The 26,081-nt window shown below is 39.6% G+C and overlaps 1 protein-coding gene and 1 long non-coding RNA gene across 3 annotated transcripts in view; both read left to right on the top strand.

The window, feature by feature from the left end:
- The window catches only part of LOC136788014 (uncharacterized), a 28,434-nt gene extending 10,911 nt beyond the window's left edge, over positions 1-17,523 (top strand). The window contains exon 2 of the long non-coding RNA XR_010827036.1: positions 1,552-17,523. This is a non-coding gene — a long non-coding RNA (uncharacterized lncRNA). The remainder of the gene's footprint in view (positions 1-1,551) is intronic.
- The window catches only part of COL4A1 (collagen type IV alpha 1 chain), a 133,422-nt gene that overhangs the window by 11,512 nt on the left and 95,829 nt on the right, over positions 1-26,081 (top strand). The window lies entirely within an intron of this gene.

Genomic DNA, 26,081 nt, shown 5'->3' with positions numbered 1-26,081 from the left:
TTTATGACATGAGGAATGAGGTCTGTTGCTTAAGAATTATTACGTGCAGAGTTAGCAGTCTAAATTCTCTGTCACTAGAGTGAAAAGGAGTTTCATCATCTCAGTTTTTTGAGGGTTACTTGGTATTAGGAGATTTGCCAAGCAAAAAAAAAAAAAATGAGGCTGGTCGGGTTGTCTTTACTGTTTTCTTCCCTTACAGATGGTGTTGCCCTGTTCTGTAGACTGAAAGTCAAGTGTCATGTCTGTAACCATTTTTATTTTTTTCATACATGTTTATTTAGATATTGGAACTTAGTAGCTATAGGCTGATAGCTTCCTAAAAATGAGTCAATTAAAATATAGCAGGTGAAAATGCATGCTGTGGTCTAATGTCAGGAAGCCATTAAAAACCTCTGGATGTCTTGACAGCTGAGAAGCTATCCAGGTAATGATCAAAGTAATCAGCGGTAGAAAAACACCTATTGAGGTTTTAAGCTGAGTGATCAAAGAGATTTTTTTAATGTGATAAAGGCACATTAATATAGAGACATCTTCCAAAACATTATTGACAGAATACAAGGGAACTGGTTTTCTATAGGTTTTGTTTTAATATTTCCCAGTGTTAAGTAAACAGTATAAAGGAGACAGACTACTGGGGAGGATCTTTTCGTCCAGAGTTCTTTTCAAGGAAGTGGGAATAAGAATGAGCGGTTGACCGAAACCCATAAAGTTATGTGGCTGTGCCCAGCTGATGTAGTGTTTCCTTTTTTAAGGACTTTGAACAGTGGATAGAGATCACAGCATCTAGAACCCCTGTGAAAAGCAGAAGTGCATGTGTTAGGGGAAAAAAATCCTTAAATGTTTCAGAATAAAAGATAACTTTAGTTCTTCTGTTTTTGTTTTTCCAGGCCTTATTTAGAAATTGAAAAGAAATTTACATTATGTATTATTCTCAGAATAGGCAGTAAAATAATTGTTAGGGTAATGATAAAAGTATTTGCAACGTACTTTTATTTATTGGAATTCTTTCTACAGTTATAAATAGTTTGAGTAAACAACTTCATTTTGGAACCTGCAGTATCAGCCAGGCACAGTTCCTGCAGTCTGTATTATTCTCAGTCTTGTGCTACATATAAAGTCATGTCTATATATTGGCATATGAAGTTTCTTGAATAAGATTTTTTTTTCACCAGAAGCATCTCCTTTATTTTTATGATTGAGTGAAGTACTTGTGCACATCCTTGTTTCTGCAATCTTCCCTTTTTGTTTACAAACCAATGATACTGCTGCTTTCTCTCTTTCAGTGTTTTTATTTTTATTTTTTTCTATTCTAGTCATATATTATTGGTGCCTATTAACAGAAGCATCTCTTAATAGAACCCCCTCAATATTTGGTGTAATATTCAAAAGTATTTTATACTTAATTTCAAGCAAACATATCTAGTACTGATAAATCCTTTTCAGACTAAGAGGTGTGCTATGCATAATGTAATAAAACCTTATTTCGTTAATCAAGTATCTGTTTCAGGTAGTTCTGTTTTTCTGCACTCATCCCCTTTTATTTTTCTTCAGGAAAAGTGTGACCCCCCTGGATCCTCTCCCAATGCCTTTAAAACCTGCAAGAACTTCTCTCATCTAAGTCAGGACTGTGGATCTAGATGGATAATCAAGGAAGAATTACAAGCTCCAATGAATTTCTGTTCCCTTGACAATAAAGTCAGCATAGCCTAGATTCTGACTTTGTGGTAAAAATAAAATATACTTTTTTATTCTTTTAGGTTAAACTGTGAACTTTAACACTGTGCAATCTAAGGATGCAGCCAGCATCCAGTACAGCCGCAGGTGCATGTGGCTGGCTTCATGCTCACAAGCAGAAGTCCGTTCCCTATTCTGCCACAAACTGCTTCTGCAGCCCTAGGGAGCATTTTTAGCTTCTCTGTATCTCACTTTCCCCCAAGTGAAGAAAGGGTAATAGAACTTCATGACATTGGAAACTAGATATAAGTCTGTTGTGCTCGTGATTATACAAAGCCTGAAAATGTATAATAAAAACTAATTTGATCAAGTTTGACAATTAATTTTCAGTACCACCAGCTTCAGGAATAAAAGTCACATGCACATCCCAAAAGGTGGCAGCTCACACTCATCACTTATCATGTAACTTTGGATTGTCTAACATTTTGCTGTATTGGCCTTTACTGTTCTTATTTTTGGGTGTTTTTATGGCAACCACATGTTTTATTGGCAACCCCAAAAACTTTGTTTAAAGAGGCTAAACGTAAGAATGGGAAAAAAGACATGATCAAAGGGAATTGCGTCAGAGAGTTCAGGATAGTGCACCAGATTAGCTGGGGATTTCCATCTCAAGCTTTATTTTGTCTACTTCTTCATGACCCTCTTTGAGAGAGAAATTGTTCATAACTGAATTGATTCTGCTTAGAACCCTATAATAGAAAAGTCTTTTTTTTTTCTTTTTTTTTTTTTTTTCTCCTATGAGAAAAGGCAAGTATTCACAAAATTATTTGGATGAGTAAAAGCAATGGATTTGAGTTTTGATATCCAGTGTAGAGGAAGAAAATAAAAGTAACTGGACAGAATAGCTTTAAACCCACATGTCTTATGATGCCTGCCAATTTGATTTATCTGAGAAAAAAAGAAAAGGCAAGATTTCTAATCCCTAAGATAAATTTAATATAAAAAAGTCTTTTGGAAGTTGACAATCTCATTCTTATTTTTTTTTATTTTTAAGTTTCTTTGACATGAAATTCCTTTCCAGTGAAAGAAAGGGAAATGAAGGAAATGAATAAAGGAAAGGCTTGCCAACAAATGATAAGCTTTGGATTGTCATAAATACCTATAAAAATTTTAGTGTCATAATTTGAGAGCATGCTACCTGCTCTCCTCTTCAATGGTGCTAAGTGAAAGTAAAGGAGGAGTGATTTAATTCTTTATGATTAAATCTACAGAGTTAGACAAGAGGGAATCTCATCTGTTCTCAGCTGGATAGCAAACAGTGGAGCTATTCTTTTGGTCGCAAAGCCCTGACCTCATAGGGAAAAGTGATCCAACTGCTTCCAAAATAGGCACATCTGTATACTATAGTACTTTGTCTCTCGGTGATGCTTGATGAACATCCCAGTAGTTGACATGACAGGGTATGTATCACAGCACTGAAAATAGTGCAGACTGCAGGGCACAGGAATTGTGAGATAAATGTAGAGCTAGAGAATAAAAGACATGAAGCTGTACGTCACCCCCAAATTTAGGAGCCCCTATGTATTTTTTTTATTTAGAAAGTTATGTCTATCTATTTTAGGAAGTATAGCAGACAGCTTCTGTTCTTCATTCTCCTCACTACTTGCAGTTTCTGGTGGCCACCTAAATACTTCACCTGTCTTAAATATACTTACAAAGACTAAATTACTCAAGTGTCATTATAGAATATTTTTTTCTGTGTTCAGATGCTGAAATACAGAAATGGAGATGGAAGTGCAAAGAAAACAACGGCTGTTTGCTCTCACAGTAGGATTGGGAGACTAGGCTGACCACACTGGCAATGTACTGGCAGTCAAGAGGTGTGATCTCTGCTGTAATTTCTCTGTGATTAATTAGGGGCGGAGAGGACAGGGGAGTAGGCTGCAGTGACTTTGCTGGCTGGTCCTAAAGCGGCAGCATCCCGCTGCGAAAGAGATGCTTCCTCTCCTTTCCCCGTGCCTGTTAGCGCAAGTGTTCCCTTTGCTGTTAGCGGGAGTCCAGTCAGCCAGGCTGGCCGCGACATGGAGGCCAGCACGGGAGCGGGGCCAGGCCGTGGCCCTGAGCGGCAGCGGGGCCTAGGTCGGTGTGCCAGGAGCTGTGCAAACCGCAGCTCCCAGGTGTGGTTTCACACCAGGCCTCAGCTGGCCTCGAGGAGGGGTGGAGGATGCCTGGGGCCGACCTTCTGGCAGCCGCTGGCTTCCTGAAACTGCAGCCGTGCTCCCGCTCCTGTGTCTTTGAGTCTGGAGCAGCAGTGGCTGTTAAATATGTTTGCATGATGTACAGCCAAACGTACTTCCCCTTCACTGCTGCCTGAATGTTAACGTAATGTTAATGCGTCTTCCTACAGAGAAAATCCTTAAAGAATATTCTGTTTTTGTAGTCGAGCTCCAAAAAGCTAGGAAAGCTCTGTGCAACCTAAATACAGGCCCTTTCGCATCATGCTAGCCTTTAATTGCTTGATTTATTTCCCAGGACCCCATCTCACTGAATGCACAAAACAGGTTTTCCTCACTGAATGAGTGAAGATGCAGGGTTTGTTTTTTTGTTTACTCTTCAGTTTTTGGACTTGTTTCTTGTTTAAGATCTTATAATCAAATCACCCTATGAAGACAGCATAATCATCTTCAGGTTCTTAAGAGCTTCATGTGGCTGTTATCACGATCATACCTGAATGCTCCGACAAGGAGCACTGATTTCTCGAAACCTACCTGGGTTTAAGGAGGCGGTGTGTGGCTGCTGGCAGTTGTTTCATCTCATTCTTTTTGCATGAGCCAGAGTAGCGCTAGTAAATATTTCCTAGAGATTTCATAGTTATTTACTGACAATTTGGGAGGGGATGGATAGGAAATGTTAGAAGTACCTCCTAGTTAGCATGTGGTAGCATTTTATAGTTTGCTTGGTTATGCTTTTACCGCAGTGACTTCAGCTGAAACCAGGTCTTCAAGATCTTTGGTCTGAGAAAAGACCCTAGACAAAACACATAGAAAATGAGGAATGTGTGATTAGTGGCTGCCTGTAAAAAGTGTGGAAATGATTTGTGCAGCGTCTTCAAGGGATTTCATGGTAGAGGTGGGGACCAAATCTCCTTCTCCAGGATACCACTCAACTTCCTTAACCAGGAAAAGTCCTTGCAGTTCTCTTCCTCAGATCTCTGTGTATCTTCTGGTATCTGCAGCGACAAAGCAGCAGTCATGCGGAGAGCCTCAGAGAGGTAGCAGAGTCTAATGCTGAGATCTCATATTCTCTTTAAATGGATTTAAGTGGGGTGGCACTGACAGGGATGGCCATGCTCTCCTCACAGCTTGTTACTTTTTTCAGAAAGAAATATATTTTCAGCCAGACAGTTCCTCGCTCTGGCTTGCTAGACAGCAAAGGTGCAAGGGAGATACGGTGGTGCCAGCTTGGATAGAGCAGGCTGGCATGGAGAACTTGGGTGGCTCCAGACCAACAGTAATTGAATGAGTTTAGCCTGTGCAAGGAATGCTATTGAGCTTCTTGGAAGACAGTAACCCTCTGCTCAAGGCAGGGCTTATATGGAGCTTTCCCAGAGGACTTTAATTTTGCATTTTCTGACTTGCTTTACCTTGGAAGGAGAAGATTGAAAATCTAAAACCTTCAAAAATAATAAAAAGAAGAAAGAGAATTGAACAAAGAAAAATGTCATCGTGTTTACATTTTGACTCTTTCAAGAAAGTAAGGTTGTGAAGCGTAGCTCTACCACAGAGATTTGTGATGAGGTCTTGGTTCTCTGCTGCTCTCAGCTATCCCATCACTTTCTCTGGGGTTAGGAAGGTGCAGTATTTGAAACCCTGTCTCAAAGGCATCCTAGTTATGGAAAGTAGTGGCAAAATGTGGATTCCTTTTGTCATATCTCATCCAGACTATTATTTCACTACAGTAAGGAGCCTACACTCTGATTTACATGTTTCTTCTCTGTCTCTCAGCCCAGGTTCTTTGCCCTGGCTGTACTGGTTATTTTCCTTTTATGTTATCTGTTTGTCATCCTTTTTTTCCTCACTCTTTTGTCCTTATAGTCTATTTCCTGTGTGTTTGACTATCATTTCAGTCTTGCCCTTCCCTGTTCATGTCAAGCCAATTGAACTTACATATATTGCCAGTGCTACTAGATTTGCCTCTAATAAGAAAAAGTGAATGCAGTAAATCAAAGGTTTTCATGTTAACATGGCAAGTACTTGAATATTTTGTCTTTTAACTGCTGATGAGCAAGCAGTTCCCAGTTTACAAGCTGCTTAATCTGTTTAATGTATCCATTGCAACATCAGTGCTTTGTCTGTGCTCCTCTTTTGGTGTTCCTGTCTTTCTATTGAACTGTTGCCAGATACAACTCGTATGCCTGAAAACATGGAAAGAACTGATGGAATAATTGTGTTTCTTTTTCCCTGGAAATTGTTCAGTCAGACCTTGCTTCAACAGCTTCTGTGTTGTTTTTATAGCTGTCCTCTCCGGTGCTTAACATTGCCATGAGAGCAGGGAAAGGTCAGATGCTGCAGGACCTCCTTGTGAACCTGCTTTGCATCTCATGAATATGAAGCTTTTAAAACTAGCTAAGAGCTTTGTGGGAACAACTGGAGAAAGATAAGATCTCTGAATTCAGCTGAATAACAGTAGAGCTGCAACACTGTTATTTTTAGGCTTTATATAGGCAGATGCAGGTTTTTGCAACGCATTTTGAATTATCGGTGGTAATAGAATATTATGTGTTACTACCTAATGTATAAACCTTAAAGTTCTCCTAAGCATGTTTCTAATTAGATAATATCTCTCAGAAAGTCAGTGTTGGCATTATGACAAGTCATGTACTTCTAAACATGGTGCCATTCATGTCCTGTTGGTAGCACGTAGCCCCTGCTATCTAATGGATGGCAATGAGCACCTCAAAACTAATTGCAAAGCTGGCATGCACTACAGATGTATTAAAAACACAAAGTGTATTGTGGTTTTTATTTTATTTTATTTTTTTTTCCCCCAATTAACTGTACTTAACTCAAAACAAAGTGTCTTGGTTGTCCAAAAAGATCATTGTATGCCTGAATAAAGTAATTTGACAGTGTGAAGCTGCATAAGCAGTATGATGTTATCTTGTACAGCCCTTAGGACAAAAAGAAATACGTAATTCTCAGTCTTCTAATAGTGTAAATACAGTAGAAGGGGAAAATTATGAGGGCTGAGTGTAAAATTATAGCAGGTGTTTTATAGCTTATACATGCAGCAATTTCAAAGCATATGAAAGCAAGTAAGGTCCCCATGGGTTCAGTGAGCTTTAGGTTAAATCTTAAACATTAATAAGTCTTAGAGCTGAATTAAGACTAAGAAATGAAGAAGGAATCCAGAAGAAACCTAACAGTCAAAAGTTCTGGAGTTCTCTGTTCATATTTTGCTAACTATGATCAGCAAATATTGATGAATAATCTGAGGACTGATGGGGATGGCTGCTTTGGCTGCTGGTGGTGTTTGAATAAGAACTGCTGTCTTGTAATTCAAAGTGAACAAATATTAGAATTGCATCACATGTCTTTTAAGTGTTTGTGGGTGTCATGACTTCCATAATGCATAAAACTGCAAGGAAAATAAGTTGTGCTTTTTGAACAGCAAGATTTAAAATTCTCACTGTTGGCTTTCACTGTTTTTTAGGATCTTTTCTTTTAAGGAGTTTTGCTTTTAATATAAATGAGTAATTGTTTTACATTTTCAAAGGAATAATAATGACATTGTTGCATTCGAGATAGTTCGGAATTTAGGAATGTGACTTTTATTTTAAGGTTGCATGGGATCTCCCAAAGGCATTTCACTTTTGACCTTTAGATGAAATAAATGGATGTTCGCTTTTTGTAGAATGGACGGAGTCTGCTGGTGGAGTGTAAAGGCATTTCTTATTTAGCACAAAGTCAAGCTTTATGTGGAGAATTAGATATACAGATTAAGCACCAGTGCTAAAATGCAGTAATGCCAATATAATGCCAATCTTGTTCTCACCCTAAATAAGTTTGCATCCTTAGATACAATTTGTCCTTAATGTGAATCTGTGTTACTAGCTCTTTAAGCCTTTAGCTTCTGTTTCTAATTTTCTGTTCATAATTTCCTGGAAGTAGAGACACCTGTTTGTGTACGTGTGTGTAAAGGGCCAAGCTTTATTTCTTCAGAAGTCTGGGGGGGCTTGCCATGTGCGTTAGCACACTCATTTGTTAGCAGGTGTATCTAGTTTTCATGATAGGGCAGTTTTGATTGCAATTAACAGGAAATAGAGGCTAAGATTATGACTTCTGTATTACGTGTATCTTAAACTATGTCTTCATATTACTATGGTGCTTACAACACGCTTGTTCTTCCAACTCTTCCTCAAGAGACTGTATGTGCAGCAGTTTTGTGTGGCTTTACCTTTTTAAATAAAGTCCCTGTGTCATAGTTGGATTTTATATGTTAGAGAAGGCAAAGTCAAAAAACCCGCTGCCCACTGGAAGCAGAAGGTGGAGATTTATTGTGATGTTCTGTGGATCCTCTGGCAACACGTCCCTGGCTGTGAAGCAACCTGTTTTAAGTGCGGAACCAGCCAGCTGGAGCAGGCTGTGGGCTTACCACGGGGCTGTCCAGCTTCCTAGCAGTAGGATATGCCGCGAAGAGGTGATGAAGGTTTCCCTCGGCAGCTGTGAGAGCTGCACTGTGCAGCTGTACCTGTTTGAAGCCCATTCCTGAAGAAAGGCTGCAAACCCAGCAGTGCTACCTGAGGTCTGTGTCTGCATTGCGGCCCACTTGGTCGAGCTTGAACAGTATGTACCGCACGGAGGAAGCATCAACGTTGTTTCCAGTTATTTACTGTACATACAAAGTAGGTCAAAGAGGCATTAAAACATCAGCTTCCATTTTCAGGCACTTGGTTTAGATGTAATAACAACAGCAAAACTTGCCAGCCCTCTTCCTCTCCATCACCCCCCTCTGCTGGACCTGCATAGCTTGGGGAAAAGTCAAGACAAATTACAGAGGAAAGCATTAATCACTGTCCTGTAGCCAGCTGCTTCAAATCTTAGGTGGGATGGGGCAGAGAGTATGGCACCTCAGTACTGAAGCACAGAGCATTTGCTTTTCGGGGCCAGCTATAAATGGATTTCAGTATTTACGTGGAGCATTGCTCAGTTAAGGTGTTTTTTTATACATGTAAACTTAGGTCCAGACAGAATCTTGCACAAGCCTAATTTCATGGAGCAACAGTACCTTTGGGCCTGCCATGGTATTTCATGGAAGCCAGGCCTTTTGAAGAGCAGCTGCTTCTAAAACTCGGAGAGGACTGGGCCCTGAGCGGGCTGAGTTACTGCAAACGAGTGCTTTCTTTCACTGAGCCTCCTCACCCCTGTAGCTTGAGCCCCTCTTTGTAATCGAGAGGAAAGAATTGCAGAGGAAGTTAAAACTTACAGGCTGCAATAGTGCCTGCGGAGTTGCTTTTGTAGGTGAGAGATGGCTCCAGCTGATGAGCCCAAAGAAGATGCCTTTGTGCAGGCTCAGGTCTTTGCTGCTTTCCTCTGGCTTTTTGTGCTCTTTTCTTCCTCTGCCTCTGGCTGCTTGTTCTGTAGATGCACTCTTTAGTGCAGCGAGCTTTTTGTACTGCTTGCTCGCAGTCACTCAGCTTCCGTGGTGTGACAGGAAAGGATTCGTAGCAATCTTGCTGTCACCGATGTATCAAATGTGGAAACAAGGGGGAGAGGGGCATTTCCTTTCCCAGTCTCCTCCTCAGCAACGAAACTGAGATGGATGGAGCACCCTGAGCGGCAGCTGTGTCTGCTGAGCGGGTTTGGCTAGGCACCGGTTCCAGCCTTCACTGGTAAGGACACAGAAAGAGGTCTTTGTCCTGTTTATTTGCACTGTGGGCTTGAATTAACGTGCATGATTTTGTCTAATGGCCAGTGAGGTTTTGATCTTGAAAAGCTGTGGGGATACTTCTGTGCAAATTTTAGGGCTGCATTTAGCTTATGGGAAAGTGGAAGGGGGAATATATTTGTAATAAGTCCTCACCAACTTTTTTTCAACTACAGGCATATGAATTTGGGGAGGATTCTTACTTTACTTTCAACTGAGTATGCCTGTGCTAGACTAACCAGGTGGAAACTTGGAGAAAACAGCAGAGTTTCCTGTTCCCTGCGTGGTGGGGGGAGACGGGGAGAACAAAACATGACCTCCCAGAGGTGGTGTCGATCGGCGTGAATCAGATGCACGCAAAATACAATTTCCTGTTCCAACAGAAGCAGTGAGTTCAGCGACTGCCCTCTCTGTTGGCTGCAGAAAAAAACATTCTTGAGCTCTTCCGAGTATTTAACCCGTCGTCCAGTTACAGTTGTGAGAAATACAAAAAGCTTAGAGCCCATAAAAGGAGATAATTTGAAGTTAATGGAGGCAGCGCTATGTAGCACATAAATGGAATGCGAGCGGTCGTGTGCTTTACCCTTGTATTCTGCTCTATTAAATTATCCTAATCTGCCAGTTTAATTCCTGTCTGCGCTAAACAAAGCTTCACATGACATAACAGAAAAGCGCTTGTGTGTCTGCCTTGTTGCCTTGGTTCTTTCATAATACTGCAACTTTTCTGTGAGCCCAAGGACAGCGAGATGAGCCCCAGCGTGGGCTGAAAAGCAGCAGATTGAATAGCTAAAAAGATTGAATAGCTAAAAGGATTGAATAGCTAAAACTCAAGGGTTGATTAAAGGGTTGGCCAACATGCCCACCCCTGCTTCTGTTGTTATCCCTGATACATATTAACCTAAACTGGTTAAATACACTACTTGATTTATGAAGCACAAAATTGCTCCAGCTAGTGAAAGCTAACAAAGCCCATGGAGGTAGGATATTTCACCGCTCTGCTTTCTTGTTTTCAGTTAATAAGTTAGGATGTTAGTTACTGAATTTAATATGGAGTGCAATGAGTGAAACTGTCCATCTGAGTACGTCTGGGGCAGGAACAAGAAGATCAAGTGAGTCATGATTGCCCCTATTGTTTAGGGCAGGTGGATTTTACTGTAGAGAATTAACACGTAAAAATCGTATCTTTAAACATTTGAAACAGAGATTGGAGTGGGCACAGCCGTGTCCAGGTGGCTGTGGGCCATGGTATTGGGCATCACTCTGGAGTTTGGAGGCCCTTGGTGCTCTCTCTCCTCCCTCCTCTGTGTTGCTTAACATTAAGCTGCTGGAAGGCGTAGGGCTTCTGTCTGCCCAGAGATAAACTTGTTTTTATTCAGAGGGCTACCATATTTCTGACATCAAAAAATGAGTGGTAAGGGACAGAAGTAAGCCTCTGTTGTGTCCTCTTGTCCCCCGAGTGAGCATCCTGTTGCTGGTATGGGAAGGAGGGTGGCATGTGTGGCTCAGAGGAAGGAGGGGAAGATGACTGGCGATTGTGGTGGTCCCTTAACTCTGCTTTTAGACCTCCTGCTTCAGCTTCAACCCCTCTATTGTTTTCCTGCCTTTGTGCACGCAGGGATGCACTTTATGCAGATCTTTGCAGTCCAGAGATGTCCCTCAAATCTTTCTGTCCCCAAGCCCTCCCACTTGAGAGCTGGCCTTCCTCCTCCTCCTCACCAGCATCCCTCCAGTGCCCCAGCCAGTTCCACCTCTCCCACCTGGCCCCAAATCCCTCACCCCAGCAGGTTCCCTCATCCTAAACTCCCCCAGCTCTCAGCGCACAGGACCAGGGGCTCCTGCTGCTCCATTTCTTCACTTCCACTTGATTTTGAGACTACTTTCTTCCCGTGTCTCCTGTGTGTATCTCCCATCAGCTGCTGTACCAGCTGAGCATCATACCCTTTCCTCCCCCTTCTCCCCAAGGCCAGGTTCATATTTCTAGAGATTTTTGAAAAATAATCTACAATTGCCAGAGATCTTCCTAGGCAGGACCATAACGGGAAAGCAAAGACATAACATATGGAGCAGTAGGTTGTGTTTTAAGTATATATTTTTTAGCCTTGTGCTGGTCCAGCATGACTAATGCATGAAAGACTGATGGTCAGATTCCATCATTGATCTGTTAATTGAAGATGGCTTTTGCCTTAATCTCCTATATTGCAACATGGTTGAGATGTGCGTCATGAAGTGTTTACTGTTGAAGATTACTGATGTTCTTCCAGGCTGCCTTGTGTATGCTCAGTTTTGAAGACTCCGGCACAATCGCTCCACTGTGAATTTTAGAAACATATGTTGAGGAATATATATATCTTTCATTGTCCATGTGTGCAGCTGCTAGCAAAAACTTGGTACTATCTCTTACTTGAGCGAAAAAGAACGTGCTGTACCCATGTATGAGTCATTTATTTTCTATGAGAAATTTTAAATGCTCTATTGCATGACCTTTGTCATCTTTGTGTACTGTGGAAAAATATACCAAGCCAGGAATATCAATGAAAGTCTTCTCAATAACCAAAAACAGGCAAGTAACTTTCCATTGGACCCTTTTTTTCACTAAATGGATCTTCACTGTGGAACAAATGATGATGACTGCCTGAGAATTTACAAGCTAAATAAGCTTTGAGATCATACTGCCTCCTTGACTAACCAGCATTCTCTGATCTTACATCAAAGGAATGGGGCTTTTTTCACTTGGCAAACTGAGAAAGAAGCAAACATGTCTGTTTTTATGTTTTAAAATGAAAGCATTGTTTATTTTATACATTCATCATTTGTTAGTATGTGTAATGCATTAATTGCAAATGGTGGTTGCAGATACGGCCTGTTCGTTTGGTGCAGTACTGCGCAGGGTAAAAAATAGCAAAGAATTTTTTTTTTTAAAAAAAGCATACCTAGGCCTGAAGTGCAGCTAGACCATCTAGGACAAGGTGCATCTCCCAGGTTCCTTCGCCCACATGGTTCAAGTAGCGTTATTACCCAGCAAATTGTGTAATGCAGCAAGCATTTCTCACCCGCCTCCTTCCCCCCGGCATCTTGGATTCTTTTTCATTGAGAGTTAATGTTTGGCTTGATGCTAACCTAACAGCTTACTGCAGCTTGCCCTGTGGAGCCCAGCATGCCTCGTAATAGATTGGATACGCGTCCTTAGAATAAGAGGGGCAATGTGCCCGCTGTCTAGTGATATTTGTGGGGGTGGCAGAGAAATCAGAATGGACAGGCAATAAAATGCTCTTTCATTCACAATATTCATGAAGCTTCATAATGCTGTTTTTGTGAGTATTTTGTGAGTCTGTCTCCTTGTGTTACTTTTTTTTTTTTGGTTTGGTTTTTGTTTTATTTAGTATCCTGTTTATTAACATACATTCTATAAAAATGAGCCCTAACATAAGGATACAGCAATTGCATGATGTAGCATTTGCCTTAAGGAAATGGGAAAGTTAGAACAGCCTGTTAAAACAAAAAAGGATTAAACATCAAGGAAGTATTTTAGGGGTATTTTCTCTTAGGTCTAATTTTCTCCTGTGGGGAGAAACTGGTAGAGATGATGAAAATGGTGATAAACTGTGAATTATGATTGATGATGATTGTAAATTACAGTTTTTGTAATTTCCTAGAAGGAAAGAAGTAGAAAATAGTTGGAAGAATACAGTTGAAGATGATTCTCTTCAGGAGCCCCTGGAATGCTTACGTAAGAGCCTACTGTAAGCAAAAACAAACAATTAAAGACAACATGCGATACCTTTAAGAAAGGGAAGCAGCATAAACAGTTCGACCACAATGGAAACAAACAAACAAACAAAAATGAGAAACAAACAAACAAACAAAAAACCACAGAAGCATAATAAGAAACTAAATGAGGGCTTCAGTGAAGAGATGAGTGAGTTGAAGTTCATTATACACAAAATATCAGTGAGGCCAAATCGCTAAGAATCATTGCTAGTAAGTAACATGGGCATGCAGGGGCAAACTTGGAAAGGTCAGAATGAGATAAAATGAATGAGAGCACTATCAAGAGAAATTGTTAAATGTGCTTGCAAACAGTAAGAGAAAACCACAGGCAAGAAGTTGCCTGTTGGTAATTGGAGAAGAAAACCTCCTGATGAGTGAGGCGTATGTTTTCAGGTGGTTAACCCATCAGCAGGAATCTGAGCTAACTTAGGGAAGGAGCAGGCTAGAAGCTACTTGATTTAGATGGATATTTTAAAATTAATCAACCCTTGTGACTCAGGCTCATGGCAGCACTCCGTCTAGTTTGTTTAAGCTGCACTGCCATGAGACAAAGCCATCTTGCTCCCTCCTGCCCCTTCCCACTCCCAGGAGCTTACTCCCACTCTTGAACTCTGCCCATTCCTCTGCTGCCGTGGGGATTCATCCAGTTACGTGGCAGAGCAAATTAGGGATTTGATCTGGCTCAAAAATTGTGAAGTTTAAAAAATCCTTTGCTATGTTATTTTTTCGAAAATGAGCTTCACCAACCCAGTCTGCTGCATGCTTGTGCTGCTGGCTGGAGGGGATCGGTGGGATGTCTGCTTTTGGTGGCTATGGTGACATCAAGCGTTGGTGGACCTACGGCATTACCTCATGGACCTGAGGCTTAACATAGAGCCTGTAAGAGCTACCAAGGTGTAGTTCTCTCTGAGATGTGAGGAAAGAGAAAAGACGCAGGGCTTGAGGTATATAAAAAGCTGTTGAGTAGTGGGTAAGAAGAAATCTGTCTGTTCTGTAAGTGAGAGGAGGAGTCATTACATTGCCAGGAGAGGGATTCAGGTTGGTCATTAAATGGGCAAGTTTTCAGACAAGGACGAAGAGGAACAGATACAGTTCATCCTTCCTTGAGACAGCAACCTTAAGAGCTTCTTGGGTTTTCTTTTCAGATACTATCTTATTTTTTATTTTGCTTACAGAGGAAACATGGTGCTTAGCTGCTAATGCACAGCAGCAGAAATTCAGCATGTGATATCCTCAGAGAAATTTTATTTTGCTTCAGAGGAACTGAAGGACTGCTGGGCACAATGTCATGTCTTATAGTTGTTCCAAACAGTGCAAACTCAGTTGCAGTGTGTATCAGTGCACACTTGGAAAACTAATCAGACCTATTCGTATGTTATATTCATATGCTTCTTTACTTCCCATCTCATCCTTTGTAGGATGTAAGAGGGAAGTGTGTTTTTTTTTTTTTTTTTTGTTTTTTTTTTTAGTTTAAAGACAGCCTTGTGAGATAGTTTTAAGTAATTTTGGGCAAGATTTTGCATTCAAGCAACAATTTTCTGTCACCTCCAACCCTGCCTGATGTTGCTTAATCTCATTTAGCCTTGTTCTGGAGTAATGATATGCAGGGAAATAGAAAAATGGCTTTGTTAGAGTGGACCTCAAACTGAATGAAAATAAATGTACAAAAGGTTTAGAGAATCCTTAGCTCTCCTTTTAAGGCTGTACACCAGATGTAAAGCCCAGATGCCTGTTCCTCTTGACCCTTAGTTTACTTTTTTTTTTTTTTAATCTTAGCAAAAGAAAAGCACAGACAAAAAAAAGTTTTTAATTAAGAAAAAAACATCAGCAAGGATTTTCTTTCATTGGAGGAACAGGAAGTTTTTAAAAAGTGTTTCACAGACAGGCCTTACCTCTCTTTTAATAGCTAATTTTACCATTCTCCCAGATTCTTCATATTGCCCATAACTGTGACTTCTTAATCACTTTTAAGACTGAAAATGCATGGAGTTAGGAGGAAGTTGTTAAAAATTGCAGTGAGCACAGCTGAATTGGGTGAGGACCTGTTCTGGAATAGAAAGGAGCCTGACAGCACTTTAGAGGTCTGTGGGATTTTAACCATAGTTTTTTTTTCGTAGGTAGATGGATATATTGTTAATGTGCTGGTCAATGTCGAGGAAAAGTCCAGTGTCTTTAAAAAGGTTCTTTCCTCATCCCTCTTGCTTGCCCTCCGATCCTAATGCAGCTTCTCAGTGCTGCTGTTTTTTGTTTTTTGTTCTTTTTTTACACAAAGCATACGTACTGGGGCAGTTAGTCGAGAAGACAGAGCCAATATATTGTTCTCTTAATTTACTTAGCATATGACCTTGCACGTATCTGTGGTTTACATTAAATTACATGAGCCATGGATTTAGTATTTCTGGGCATTTTTTAAGCAAATACTTGTTACAGAGATAATGCTTCCACTACTGGGAAAAGGAAGACCCTATTGTTACAGTGACATGTCTTTGTAATTTGAGATTACTTAGTTCTATTCAGAGCTTAGGCTTTATGTGTGTAATTATAATAGTAAAAAAACAGATCCTTGATACTCTAAAACACAAACAGTTCAGTAGAGGGATACAAGCAATTATTTTATTTTTAGTGGTTTTCCTTATTACTTAGAAGCCCTAAAGTTGAAATGTTACCCTGTTTTCCTCCCTATGTACAATTTACAGAGGTCTGAGGTGCTGATTCATGAAATTAAGTCAGCCTGAGAAGGATTTTGGATGGCAAAATATGTGAGCAGCTGAGGGTTAAGATTGAGTGGCAGCCCTGTGTGTGTCTGCACACCCAGGTTAGAAGAGCCAGGGATGAGCAGGGAGACCTCTTTACAACATGCCCTCTCCTTTTGGTCCACAGTGTTGACCCAGTCTTAATTTTCAGCTGAGTGCTGACCCACTGGGGGGATACAATGTATGTGCAATACATGCTAGGCCTGGGAAGGTGTTTTATTTCATCTGCTGGTCCAGTTAGTCATGGTCAAAGGTTTTTTTTTTTTTTTCCCTGATGACTTCACAGAATTTTCTTGTCACTGAATTTTGTTGGTACCTGTAGTGTACGCATATTTAAAATAAATTTAATAATCTGAATGTGTGTTGCTAGGCTGGCTGCAGAGCTCATCCCAGTTTGTGAAGCAGCTCATGCCAAGCCTACACTCTGAAGCTGCTATGCTAAAGAGCATTAACGAGATCCATGCTGTTTTTTCTTAGGAACACGTTATCTCTTATCTTAGTAAACCATGTAAAATAAACTTTATGGAGAGTGATTTGCTCTGAATACTGTTTCAGTAAATTGGTGATAATACAGCCTGACCATATGTTTGTCTCATGAGTGCAATGGGAGCTTACCTGATTTGTGGTTTTGTGGGAATTCCTTGAAATTAAATATATGTAGTATGAAGATTCACAAAATGAGTGCAAATTTTTGCCTAAAATGAAATCTTCCATCAGCGTGACCTAGCTGGTCAAATGAAATTCCAGCATCATCCTCAATAAAGAGAATACATTAGTACTTATTTTTCTCATTTTGATTCCTAAACTTGTTATTGTAATTCCTTTAGTAATGAAATACAAATATGCCATAATTTGGAAGTGTGCTGCATATCCCTTCTTGATTCGTATAACCTGGTGATGACTGCGGTGTTAGCAGAAGCTGTTCTCAGGCAGCTCTCCTAGAGGCTGGGTTGAAACACTGCATCGGCAAATGGTGACAGACCGTATTTAAGAAAATTTCACAGTGTCATTTGAACCAACGTTGTACTGTGTCAGAGTTTTGCAACATTTCCTGTTTTCAGTGCTTTGTAATTGTAATCTAATCTCTTCTGGTTTGGAGGGGAGATTAAATCATAGCCAGGGACTAATTTTTGAAAATTGAAACTACGTGAATAGTCAGCTGGTTTTGCTTGAAAGTGAAAATATAAAGTGAAATAGAATAGGCTTGTATTTTGAAGTGAAAATATACTGGCAAGTACTCCATAATTCAGTGTAGTCATTTAAAAGCAGTTGTTCAACATACACCTGTAAAATGCTATTTGTTTCTAGGTAAGAGCGAAGACTTTGTAGAAAATCCATTTCTGTAGTAATCCGTTTCTATAATCCACTTCTCTAATACAATAAATACTGCTTTTCTAAATCACTGAAGTACCTTTCAAGAATTCTTAAGCTAGTGCATGTGGCTGGCATTTGTTTTTCTGTAGCCATCTTATTATGGGATATGCACTTAGAGGAGTTATTATAAACAAAATAAGATATTTGATACCTGAATGTCTAACATACTGCCATTTAGAATAAACAGGTAAAATTCAAAATCAAGTCTGATAATCCTTGATTAGAGTCACATGTGACTCTCTTTAAGTATGCATGAAGCTGCTCTTCTGACTTATCCTTACTTTGGTTTATATACCTCATCATGCTACTGTCCAAGGGTGCCTTTTCTCTACTTGATAGGTGTTTGAAATCAGTTTACCAGGTCTTGCAGTGTAAAGGTGGCCGTTCTCAAAGAACAAAATAGTTTTTGCCTGAGGTGGTGCTGTGGTTCAACATCCTGCTCCAGCAAAAGTCTGCCCAGGGAAGGAACTTTTTGGGGCAGTCTCAGGGGCTCCTTCTGCTCTTTATTCCCTCTCGGGCTGAGTCTCAAACCACGCAGGAGTTTATTGCTAATAGGGCATACAGTCCTACTGTAAGAGGGATGAAATTGTACTTAAGTGCAGTGTGCAGAGTGCAGAGCAGTTTCTGTATCTGTTTGCAGCAGCTGCATAAGGTAGGACACTATTTTCTGCCTGGGCTGAAGCTGTTTGAGGTTTCCACTGATGAATCTTCCTCCGCTTTTTTTTTTTTTTTTGACAGGCAGTTTTTCAAATGTGCTTATGAGACAGAACCCTGCAAGACCTCTGCTGTCTGAAACCTTAGGAGTGTGCAGCTAATCCACTGATTTATAAATGCATCTAATAGACGTGATTTGTGCGTTATCATTCATACTGCAAATTACTTTGAGAATGGGAATGCAATCTAAACAGTAAGCTCAAGAATTCCCTGTGCATTATCCAGGTGAACAGCCTTAAATTTGCATTGCTAGACAAGCTCTTCCCACTTCATGTTCATCTCCTTCATGTTCATCTCCGTCCAAGTCCTGTCGTGGCACTCAGTTAAATAGTGTGGATCCACACCCAACTACTAATGATGCTGCATGCCTTTGCAAGGTGTAACAAAAAGGTCATACTACTGTACAGTAAGACATAAAATAATGTCTCCAGGGACTTGTCTGTGAGATGAAAGTCTTCACGCAGGGCAGGCTTAATCAGGGCACACCACAAATTGCCAGGAACAGGGCTGGGGTGTGAGCTGGCTGTGTCTCCGTTGCACACCCAGACCCACAAGGCACAGCATTTGTGTGCTGTGTAGTTCAAGGGGAGGGAGTTTTGTGGAGACCCTCCTTGCCCTGACTGTATGGTATGGATGCCATGAGCAACACTGTGCAGGCTAACCGGCTGCCAAGTCAAACCTTAGATACATGGACACATTAAGGTCAAAGAAGCTAACCTGGGGATTCCTTGGAGAAGAGCAACTTCAACTACTGTCAGACAGTTTGGTTTCCCCCTAAACTTTTCACTGCCAGCAGTACCTTTAGGTCAGCTTTCTACTGCCAGTGGTGTCTTCTGGTCAGAAATAATCAAGAGGTTCCCATTCCTTTGCACGTTTTTGTTAGAGCCTGTTTGAAGTTTGCTTGTGATTCAAGTATTTAAGAAGTTTTGGGGCAGGTTGCACATATATTAGAAGTAGCACTAGAAACAGAAAAGGACAAAAGGATTTACAAGGAGAGAAAAAAATACGTAAGTCAAGGTTCCTTCTGACCTGTACATTAGAATAAACATTTCCATGTGGTATTTGAAGTTAGTCACCATCATTAAGAGGAATGCACATTTATCTGGATAAGAATTAAATATTGCAATACCTTTAATTCTTGTGATTCATTACTCCTCCATAATGATTTAAAAATTCTGGAAAAAGGAGAGAAAACCATTTAGAAGTTTTGCAAAGATGAAAGTCAGATGCTTTCTTCTTTACAAAATGGTGACACATAGCCATCTAAAAGGAAGGAAGGATGTGAAAAATAAGACCAAAGGAAGAAGGTTGCTGTCCTAATGAGTATAACAGAAAATGCTATGGTGCTAATTCCCTAAAGTTTCCATCTTCCCACAGAAGCTATTTTTGTATGGAGTTTTTCCTCCATGGGATGAAATGGTGATTCCATGATCTGGAAAGTGATATGAGTTACTGTTACATCAGGCCTTGATTTGGGAAGCGTAAAGGCATTCATATTTTTAATATGTGTCCATTTCAAGAAGACTATTGCAATACACTTCATGATGACATGCTCCTGAGCTAAAAACAGAAAATAATTTGTTGTTGTTGTTGTTGCACCTGACATTACTGGTTTTACCCAAACAACTCTTAACTTTCACTGTGGTATTTTGGATCTTTTCAGAAAGTCTTCCATTGTGGAGACACGAGATGACTTCAGAACATGCTGGTTTTAAGGGAAAATGTGAAATTTTTCACATGAGAAATGAAACTGCTATGTTAAATGCATACTCATTAGGAATAAATAGCAAAGATGGGAGGCTACAATGGAGGTTAGAGAATTTTATGGTGTTCTTGCTTGATGCATGACCATTCGGAGTGCCTCTTCAGTTCTTAAAGCTCTTTGACTTGGAAAATTATACGAAATCTAATCATATTATTAGGTAAATGGAAGCCCAAATTTCTGCTTCTACACCCAAATATAAATGAGCAACATGATTTTTCAAAATTGTTGGATACTCCAGAGTTTCTGATCATATTGCTGGGTCATGTGGTGGGTGCAGCAGTCTGTCAAAAGAATCTGCTGCAATGATTTGTATCTCTATAGCACTCTGCAATTTCCAAAATTATGAAGCTTATTTTGATTTGTACAGAGGAAATGCTAATATTAACATTATAATGCTATTGCTAAACAAAGCTTTGTTTTTCAGCTTTTTCAGCTTTCCAATAGCGTTTCTCCTGACATTTTTCTTTTTTAAACTTGGGGTCTCTAAGAATTGTACCTCTCCAGCAGTTTTTTCATTCAGCATCTCAAAGCTTGTTAGATGTTCAGAACCCCCCAAAGGCCTTTTGACTCACATAGCTTATTTGGCATCACTGTTGTCTCTTTTTTTGAGGAATTGTGGAAAGGAGTCAGATAATATGGGTGCATATCAAAAGAAACCAGCCATCTCTTCTTTCAGCCTGGGCACATTTTCAGTTTTGCAAACAGTATTCATCCTCATAACCGTTCTGCTGCTGTGTATGGCTTGTAAATCTCTGTGAGGTATGTTTGTTCTGGGAGGTGCTGTGGGATGAGTATGTTTGTGACTACAGATGCTTGGATTTGGAATTCTCTCGAATACTCTCAATTAACAATTAGTTCTGTCAATTCTTTTTAGTTGGAGTTGAACAAAAAGCCAGGTACAATAAAATTGCAGTGTATAAACTTAGCTGTGTCCCCGCAGAGATGTCTGCAGGCTCTGGAATCTGAACGTTTTTCTTCTTCTCCTGGGCAACCCATCACTGTTCTTCATGCCACTGTGTCAACCAGAACTCCTAATCCCACATCTCTGCACTTTTTCCTTCCTTCCTTTCTCCACTACTGGAGTGCTCTGAGTAGTGCCAGTCTATGTTGATGCTCTAGATGTCATGCTGGACAAAGAAATGAGCCAAGGGTTAAAAACCCATGGTTGGGTTTTTTAAGTGGGAGCACTTTCACTCCACACATTTCCTGGGCTTCCAGTTTTCTTCACTGGTGATGATAGAGATGTAAACTCTTCCGTTTTTGATGATTCTGAGAACTACTGCAAGCTTCATAGTTTCATTATTAAAATCCTTTTAAATAAAGTAACTTCTCTTTCTTTCTAGCGCTTTATACAACTTGGATGAAATGTTTTATCTTTATCTTAATAGGGTACTTTTCTAACCCAAATTATTTTACTTGAAGATCAAATAAACTGTTAGAGACAGGGAACAATAAATATTGTAAAAATATAATATAAATAAATACCTCATTTAAAGAGAGCACCAGTGAAATTAAGGGACTAAATCTCTTGTAAAAATTTTGCTTACATTAACTCAGGTTAAAATATGCTTATGATAACTTTATCAAACAGACTGAATCTGCCCTAAAAGCCTGAATTATTTCATATTTGACTTCTTTTTGTTGTTTCAACTTCTGAGTTACATCAGTTAGACAAATGATCCATGAGCAAATCCAAATGGAGTTACCATTATCTGTGTGCAAGAAATGCGAGCTGGGCTCAAAACAACTGTGATTGTATCTTAAAAAGATTGTTTGTTTGTTTAATAATTACCCTCCAGTTGCTTTGAAATTTGTCTATTTTTGATCTTTAGGTTACGGATTTCCAATCTATAAGACAGTCAAGAGGAATGACACTTTTTAATTTAAAAAAAAAATTAGAAGGTTTTCATGAACTCACATAACTGCAGCCTAAGGAAGAGTGCCAAAAACCAAAGGACCCCTGGTAGTCGTGAATATTTGTGACACATCTATAAGGCGCTAGTCACAAATTTAAGGTTATATGTGGGCAGCACTGATGCCCTTTCAGTTAATGAACCACTTTTACTAAGTAGATGTAGTGCTTTTGAGAATGTCAGTTTTCTTTTAACTCTTCGTGCAGTGTAAATATGTTGTTGTTTTTTTTTAAAGTGTTATTTGGATGTGTGGTTTAAAGTGTGGTCTGTTCTAGGGAACGATTTGGGAATACATCTGGCGCATTAAGGATGTTGCCATGAGAATGACATGTTCTGAACTTTGAGTTTTAGTATGACTTTCGCAGATGTGCTGGCATTGAAAGGCGGTCTCGTGATGTGGCTTTGGGTGGTTTTGCTTACATTTATCACTTTTTTTCCTGTTTTTTTTGAGGACACTTGTTACTCAAAATTGTCAATATTTGCATGTCTTGTAGCGGAACTGTTAAGCTGAATGTTTTTTAATTAGTTAATCTAGTCAGAATGTTCTGAAACAGCTAGACTAATTTATAGCTTGTAAACAGCTTTTCTTCTGGCACTGAAATGTCAGTGAAATACTGGAGATCGCAAGGATATATACAGAAGGATGCAAGATCAGGTTTTCACAATTAGAAAATTTTAATTTCTATATCAAAATTACAAACTCTGTGTTTGGCTAGTGCTGCCCATGACATGTCTTCCAGAGTTATTCACGGGCTGGGAAGGCTCTAGCAAAGAGCACTGGGAAACTCGTTTTCAACGTCCATTGGAGTGCCCGGAAATTTGCAAATTATGGCATGAAGCCATGTTGGTAGTACCACAGTGTATGATCATTTTTGACAAACTAGAAGCCTGTCTAAGCTTGCAGTCACATTACAAGTGACTGCTGCAGACAATTCTGCTCTTTGGAAATTAAGTGAATTTGGTCAGGCTATTCTGAAAAAAAAAAAAAGAGGGAACATCATGTCTTACAAACCAATGTTGAAAGGGGTTATGAACAGAAGTCATATAGGTTTAGAAAATGGGAAGTAACTATCAAGTTTGTTCAAGAAGAATTTAGACCAGCTTAACTTTAGAGATGCTTTCAACCTCCTTTCATTGCTACCAATGAAAATGGAAGTATCTTTGTTAGGAAGTGGAAGTCCTTTTCCTCTTGGAAAAGGCATTATGATCAATAATATTTCATTTTAAAGGTAAACTCAGGGGACCTCCATTTTTTTCTAATACAATAGCATGCAGTAGCTCATAAATACATCAGTTTAACAAATTATCTCAGTGCCTGGTGTAACTGAAGTGCTCCAGAAGCCTACATTAGTTTCACACCCCTCACACCAGACTGATGATAGGTCCTCGATGGTTCAGCTGCTGGTTCTGCTTGCATCATCTTGCCCCTCAATTGCGGCACCATTTTTTGGATTGACCCTAGCATGAAGTTACTTCAAGAAGGTAGAATAGACCATTAATAAAATGGGGGAAAAAGTCACTGTATTTAGTCCTCATACAGTTTAGTTTCAGGATGGATTTGATGCATGTCAGTGGCAATGCAAAAGTGGGGCAAGGACTGTAGGAAGGAGAGGACAAACCTGTGGCAGGTCACACCAAGACTGCATTCCATGGCGTTAGCTGTCATAAACCACCTTTCAGTGAGTCGTGGGAGGAATAGCCTTTCTTGTGTACTGCATGTTGCCCTTTGGGTGCCTTGAGCCTCCTACTGGGAGGATATTTTTTTGGAAGAGCTCTGGAATTTATACTCTGCCCTTTTCTGTAGTAACCCATGTTTATTAATTTCATATATATATTTGACAAATAATGAGATCTTTAGTGCTTATTAGTGCATTTACTGGATGGATGAGCTTACTTTCCTGTATTTGTTTTTTAATTCTAAATAATGTGCAAGGCTGTTGAAGCCTATTTGAGTCTGCTTGCTTGTCATTAATAAGTGGAAGAAATCTTATAGCTGAACATGGCTTCTTTTTATTGTTTTTAAATAAACTACTCACAAAATATTTACAGCTCTATGTCAATCTTCATCAGTGTTTGCAGTCCTCCTAACCTTTAATGTGGAATGCAGGTTAGGCAAATGTTTAGTTATACTCAGCTGTAGCTTTTCCATCACTCAGGAAGTTGCCACAGAAAAGAATGGATTGTCAGCTTCTCTTCTATATCACGTTATTTCCGTTTCTGCATTTAAAACTATTTATTTTTATTTTTGTACTCAGTTAGTTCATCATTCTTGTAAACTGTCAGATATTAAACACTTTCCTGGTTGCTCATGAAGTAGGTTTATTTACTGAATGCAGTCAGCAACTGAAGTGGTACAATAAAAATTACGTTGCATGTTTTATAGGAGGAAAATAAATAAATTTTTGTCAACTTCCTGTCTAGGCAACAAAGAAACATAAAAGAAAGAGAGGTCTGACAAGTTTGTTTCCTTTTGCGTCTGACAAATGTTGCACACTAAATATTTCCTGTCTCTATTTTGCTCTATTGTGGTCCTGTTCCAACATTCAAATTTTTACTGAAACTGGATTTCAAATGTGGATTTTGAAAAATGTAATTTCGAGAAAAGTGTGTCTGTTTTTCATTTGGGCCAGACAAGTAAATTGGAGTACACATGGCTAGTACTGATTTTTCCTTGTGGCTAGGTTTTAAAAATGTTGAAAGAATCCCATTGACTAGCCACATTGCTAAAATTGAGTTCAACAGCAGAAAAAGGAAAAAAGTAAGGTCTTTGAAAATTATTCTAGACTAGTTCCTGATTTTGAGACAAAATTCTCTTTAATGTATGCAGTTATTTACAGTCTAGCTGTAGTTATCATGCACCTAGAATTTTGCAATCCAATTGCAAGTGAAAACATTTTCTGGAATTAAGACCTGATTTGTACAGAAAAACTGATGAAAAGATACTGGTGTACTGTGAAGAGAGAAAGCAGTGCATAGTCAATGGTATCCTTAACAGGAGGAAAAGACGGAATTCACTGGCCTGTTAAGGAGCAAAGAAAAAAATACTCCCTATTATGGAGTTTTAGGAGTCCAAACTGAGGTCTGGCTGATGATTTGTTGCAAAAATTATCTATTTAACTGAACTGAAGTTATAACTCTAAGCTTTAGAGAAGATGCACAAGTAGATGTTGATTAGCGGTTTGTTAAAATATTGGAGAAAAATGCATGTAATAAACACCTGGTCCTGCTTGCAGTCCAGAATTTGTGGTAGGATTATAATGCAAATACCCCTAAAATAGATTTCACTTCAGGAAATTCATTATTAGGAAATAATGTTCCAATTTTAAGTCCACCTGCTATAGGTTTTAGAACTGGCTGTCTGCAACAACTGGCTGAAATCTTTCACTGTAGCAATTAAAGGCATCTTTTTATTGTAGCAGTGGTTTTGTTATAGGATGAACCTATTTGGAAGAGCTTTTAGATCTGTGTGGAAAAAAGGTGGGTTTATAAAATGAAACTGTGTGTATATTTTGGCTTGCTGCTAAGCAGACTAAACATGCTGCATGCATTTGAAATCCAGTGTTTGACAAGGATGTTGAACTGCTGTGGTTACTGCTGCTGTTTCCAGAATACCTTTTGGTTCTTAAAAGGTATTAATTGCTCATTAGGGATCTTATGACTCTTTGTTGAGTCTGCCGTCCAGAGTGTGGCTATCACTATCTTACCTATCATTTCTTCACAGTGTTACTGAGGAGATTAGTGAGCTAACCTCCTATCTAGAAGAAAAGAGACTTAATGTGTTTTCTTAATGAAGAAGTCTTCTAGACCGTTCTGATAATTCATGCTATAAAAATTGCATGCAGTCTAGTAGATTTTGATAGCCTTCAAATATTCTAGCAGACTGTCCTCTTTTGATTTTACTCACAAATCGTATATCCTTGCAATATACCATGGAGGTCAGCGGGGATTTCCCTTAAGGCTTTCCTTTTAGAAGCTGTGGAATTTCACAAGTAGGGGCAAATCTTGTTTGCTGCACAGGATGCTGCACCTCTTGTGAAATGGGGCTGTGTGTCGGGGATCTCTCCTCCGTGCAGGTTCAACCACAGTTTCAGGGAGCAACTGCGTGAGTCGTCTGCTCCTGGAGCAGTCTGTCTGCCCTGAGGAACATGCGTAGAGCCCTTACTGGTCCTTGGACATGGAGCAGGGCCATGGACA

The sequence above is a fragment of the Anser cygnoides genome, chromosome 1 (assembly GCF_040182565.1).
Source record: "Anser cygnoides isolate HZ-2024a breed goose chromosome 1, Taihu_goose_T2T_genome, whole genome shotgun sequence".
NCBI lineage: Eukaryota > Metazoa > Chordata > Aves > Anseriformes > Anatidae > Anser > Anser cygnoides.
The sequence above is the reverse complement of the archived record's forward strand: the minus strand, read 5'-3'. Positions and strand labels throughout refer to the sequence as shown.